This window comes from Notamacropus eugenii, chromosome 2 (assembly GCF_028372415.1).
Source record: "Notamacropus eugenii isolate mMacEug1 chromosome 2, mMacEug1.pri_v2, whole genome shotgun sequence".
NCBI classification, from domain to species: domain Eukaryota; kingdom Metazoa; phylum Chordata; class Mammalia; order Diprotodontia; family Macropodidae; genus Notamacropus; species Notamacropus eugenii.
This window is the reverse complement of record NC_092873.1, coordinates 301,133,498-301,138,926: the sequence shown is the minus strand read 5'-3', so window position 1 is coordinate 301,138,926 and position 5,429 is coordinate 301,133,498.

Below are 5,429 nucleotides of genomic sequence, written 5' to 3'. Positions count from 1 at the left end.
AAAAATTAAACCTCTATTTGTGAGGGGAAGGGAGAAGGAAAAACTAAAAGCACAAATGGTGGGAAAGAGGATGGAGGGAAAGACACATATAGTAATCATAACTGTGAATGGAATGAATTCTCCCATAAAATGGAGGTGGATAGTAGAATGGATTAAAAGTCATAATCCAACAATATATTGTTTACAAAACACACATTTGAAATGGGGGGATACACAGGGTAAAGGTGAAAGGTTGGAGCAGAATAGGCAGACTAGCAAACGAGTCAGAGACCAATGCCAGATACCATACACAAGTATAAAGTCCAAATGGGTACATTATCTAGGTACAGAGACTGACACTCTAAATAAATTAGTGGAGTAAGGAAAAGTGTATTTATCAGATTTATTGAGAAGGGAAGAATTTTTGACAAAACAAGAGAACTAAAACATGAAATGAAAAATAGATAATTTGATTATGTTAAATTGAAAAATTTTTGCACAAACAAACCCAATGCAACCAAGATTAGGAGGGAAGCAGAAAACTGAGAAAGAGTTTTTGCAAGTTGTGTCTGTGATAAAGGTCTCTTTCTAAAATATATAGAGAACTGAGTCAAATGTACAAGAATACAAGTCATTCCCCAATTGATACATGGTCACAGGATATGAACAGGTAGTTTTAAGAGGAAGAAATCAAAGCTATTTATTGTCATATGAAAAAAATGCTCTAAATCGCTATTGATTAGATAGATGCAAATCAAAACAATTCTGAGGTACCATGTCACACCTATCAGATTGGCTAACATGACAAAACAGGGTGACAGGAAATGTTGGAGAAGATGTGGGAGAGTTGGAACACTAATTCATTGTTGAGGGAGCTGTGAGGTGATCCAGCCATTCTGGAGAGCAATTTGGAACTATGCCAAAAGGGCTACAAAAATGTGTATACCTTTTGACCCAGCACTACCGTTTCTAGGACTGTATCCCCAAGAGATCATAAAAATGAGAAAGTCTCCCACATGTACAAAAATATTCATAGCAGCACCCTTTGTAGTGGCCAAAAACTGAAAATCAAGAAGACGCCCCTCAATTGGGGAATGGCTGAATAAACTTTGGTATATGAATGTAATGGAATACCATTGTGCTGTAAGAAATGATGAACAGGAAGATTTCAGAGAGGCCTGGAAAGTCTAATATGAAATGATGCTGCGCGAAACGAGCAGAAGCAGGAGAATTTTATGCACAGCAATGACGGTGTGCCAGGATTTTTTCTGGTAGACTTAGAACTTCATTGCAATTCAAGGACTTAAAAAATTCCCAATGACCTATTAAAGCAAAATGCCTTGTATATTCAGAGAAAGAACGATGGAATTTGATCACAGAATGTAGCAGAACATTTTCTTCTGTATTACATTTTGGTTTGTTTTATGATTTCTCCCATTCCTTTCAATTTCTATGCAACATGACTAAGGTGAAAATGTATTTAATAGAAATTTATATGTAGAACCTATAAAAAGTTGTACACTGACTCATTCAAGGCGGGGGAGGAAGGGGGTAAGGAGGGGGAAAAAATCTAGGTATATGGAAGTGATTGTAGAACACTGAAAACAAATAAGATAATAAAAAATATTGCAGAAAAAAGAGGGGAATGAGATATTCTTCCCTCACACCTCCCCCAGATGAGAGTCACAATTTTTAGCACATTTACTTTGCTTGTTTCAAAACAAAATCCTGCATGAGAATACTCACTAATAAAATCATAGAATTTGAGAACTAAATGGATGTTAGAGATCATCTGGTCCAGGGTTGAGCTGGAGTATGAATTTTCTCTAAAATATCCAACCAAAGTGGTCACTTACCCTTCACGGGAGGATCCGCTAATCATAGACAAATCAATACCTCCTAAGGCTATTCCTGCCATTTTGCTCTAATGTGATGGATTTATTCCTTACATTGAGCCCAAATGCACCTTCCTGTAACTTCTAACCATTGATTCTAGCTCTCATAAGGGGGACCATAAGGTCTAATCTTTCTGTCAAACTATATAGCTCTTCAAATTTTTGAAGATACAATGTTTTTTCCACCCCTACTCCATCATTCAATGTTTTCAACTTTTCTCTTTTCCAGACTAAGCAGACTCAGCTCTCATAACCATTCTTCAGCATGTGGATTCAAAGACAGATACCCTCACTATCCTGGTCTTCATCCTTTGGAGTTACTCTATCTTGTCAATTTTCTTTCTCAAATGTAAACCCTAGAACTGAGCCCAATATTCAAAATGTTTTCATTCAACTAGAACAAGCACCCAAAAAACTATTGCCTTACCCATTCTGGACAACCAAAATGTAGGCATGCTTTGAGGACAGGATGGATGATAATAGGTTCCATTTTAGGACATGCTGAATATCAGATGCCTTTGGAACATCATGGGAGCCATGATGTCCAGAAGGCTGTTAGACATAAGATAATGGAACTCAGGAGAGAGGTGAAGAGAGGATATATAGAAGTAGGAATCATCTAAACAGAGGTGAAAATAGAACTCAGGAGAGCTGATCAGTGACAGAAGGTGTAGAGAAAGAAAGAGAAAGTTCAGTTCAGAGCACTGTTCTCTAAACACAAACTTAGTGAATAGAAGATGGATGACAATTACACAAAAGAACTGAGGAGGAGTCATCAGACAGGAGTACCAAAAGAGCAGGGTCCTGGTTGAAGAGGAAAAGTATGAGGGAGGACACACTATTCTTCAGTATCAGATCCTGTCCAGCGTTTTTAAAGGATAAATGCTTTTTTAAAATCAAACAAAATAACCTAACAGATACCTGGTAACATGGTAGAGACTATTTTCATTCAAATGGTACAGTCAAGAGCCAAACAGTGAGAGGTATCAAAATGAGTGAAGTAGAGACAATGAATACAGAATATATTTTGTGTGTGATCTGTTGTGATCTGAAGAGATATCGAATGAGATCTTGAGAGGTTGGCAGGATCAAGTCCATTTTACTTGGTAGACCTTAAAACCCTTTGTAACATATACTTCAATCTAATTGATTCAAAAAGGACATACAGTATAGTATACAGGTTAAGGGAAAGCAGAGAACCTGGGTTCAAAGCTTGCCTCTGCAGCCTGCTCTCTTTGACAAGTCACATAAACACTACTGGACCTCTGTTTCCTCATCTATAGAATGGGATGGTTTCTGGAGGGAATGGTTTCTAACGTCCTTTCTACTCAAGTAGTTTCTCTCTTTTATATATAAAGAAGCAGGCTCAGATTGTTATATGATTTGTCTAAGATGCCCAGGGCAGCTAGGTGGGGCAGTGGAAAAAGCACCAGAACTAGAGTCGGGAAGATCATCTTCCTGAGTTCAAATTCAGCCTCAGATACTTACTAGATAGTTGACTGTTGTGGACCTAAACGTTTGGTTAAAAAGGGCCAATAGGTTAAATGTAGGTTGTTCATTCCCTTAAAGCTGGCAGTTACTTTATCATGGAGCCAAAAAACTTCTGTCTGACTAATATAAGAATGATCAGATTTAAATCTGTTTTAGGACAATCCAAGGTTGTCTGTGTCCTTTGGATTTATGGTCTCCATGAATGAATAACTATCCCATGAAAAAGGAATTTCTTAATTGGATAGATTGTAAACACAATAAGACAAGAGAACTGACAAGGTGTTGATTGAAATTACAACTCAGAAAATCTGTGTTTTCTCTGTCATTAATATGTCATAACGTAATATATGTCCACAAAATATTAAGATATGGAAAAAGTCCTATTACTCCAGATAGTATCTAGGGTTAAGGGTCTTATAAAGTATGCTAAGTCAGCCCCATCTAACCTTGTGGACAGAAGAAGAGGCATTCTCTGAGCTTACTTCAGAGAACAAAAAGATTGTTACGTCCAGGCTTTTCTTCTGATTGATTAATTTAAGCTTTGGTCCTGATTGCAGTCTGAAAATTATATTAAATGTTATCACCGTGGGCAAATCACTTCCCCCTAAGTTTGCCTCAGTTCCTCTTCTATAAAGCGAGCTGGAGAAGAAAATGGAAAAACACTCTAATACTTTTGCCAAGAAAACTGCAAATGGGGTCAAAAGAAGAGTCAGGCACAGCTGGACACCACCAAGGCCAACTAAGCATAGGCAGCTGGGATTTAGTCTATTGCTCCTGATTTCATGCTCAATACTTTGTGCGACATCACAGGCTGCATCTCCAGGATGAGTACAAATGTGGGCAGTCTGCCAGGAGTATCTTAGAGCCAGCTTGGACCCATAATGATTGGCAAATTTTCTGTGTGATCATTTACCCCTCAGAAAATAGCAAACACTACACCCAACTTGATTTGTTATTTGATTGCTCAGTCATTAAGAATAATCCAAGGTCCTTGGAAGAAAAGACAAGGGATTGGGGTTTTTCAGATTGGAAAAACCAAAGGAAGATGTTCCCAGATCTACAGCCACAAGGGACCTTAAAATTCAACACATCAATTTATGGGTGAAGAAATGAAGAGCAGCTCATAGAGGGGAATGATGCCAGGTGATGCAAAAGTTCTTGGAGTGCTGGGCCCCCAGTCAAGAAGACTCCTTTCCTTAGTTCAACCTGGCCTCAGACACTGAGAAGAGGTGTGACCCCAGACAAGTAGCTTAACTTGGGTTTTCCTCATTTTCTCATCTTTAAAATGAGTTTACTAGCTGTGTGACCTTGGGAAAGTCACTAAATCCTGTTTGCTTCAGTTTCCTCATCTGAAAAATGAGCTTGAGAAGAAAATGGAAAAACAATCCAGTATCATTATCAAAAAAAACCCTAAATGGAGTCATGAAGAGGTGGACACGCCTGAAAATGACTGAGCAACAAAAAGTAGAGTTGAAATCAATGAATGAATGTGCCTCATATTGTAACAGGCCCAGGAAATCCTAAGAGGAGGGTCTCCTCAAAGGACTTACTTTATTTCAAGGATATCTCGGTATGTGTACACACACACACACACACACACACACACACACGTATTTATACATACATATGTATGTATGTATATGTATATGAGTGTGATATAGATATCCATATATATACATACATGTCCTTATACAGATATCTATAATATAGATACACACACATATACACATATATGTATGTGTGTGTATATGTACACACACACATATGGACAGAAATGCATAAAATAACTACAAGATGTTTGGAGTAGGGGAGGCCCTAGCAGCTGGGGAAATAAGGGAGGAATTCCTTTGGTAAACAGCCCATGAGCTGAACTTTGAATAAATTGGAATAAAATTGGAGACTCTAAGGTATGGAGATGAGAAAAGAGTGAATTCTAGGCCTGGGGCACAACCACGTGTCTGTCCCAGATATTTTAAGATGAGGACTCCTGTCTGCCATAGACAGTTTAACTCCAGTCACCAGGCAGAAGTTAAGGGGGTTGCTGTGGTTCCGTTCAGTTACACA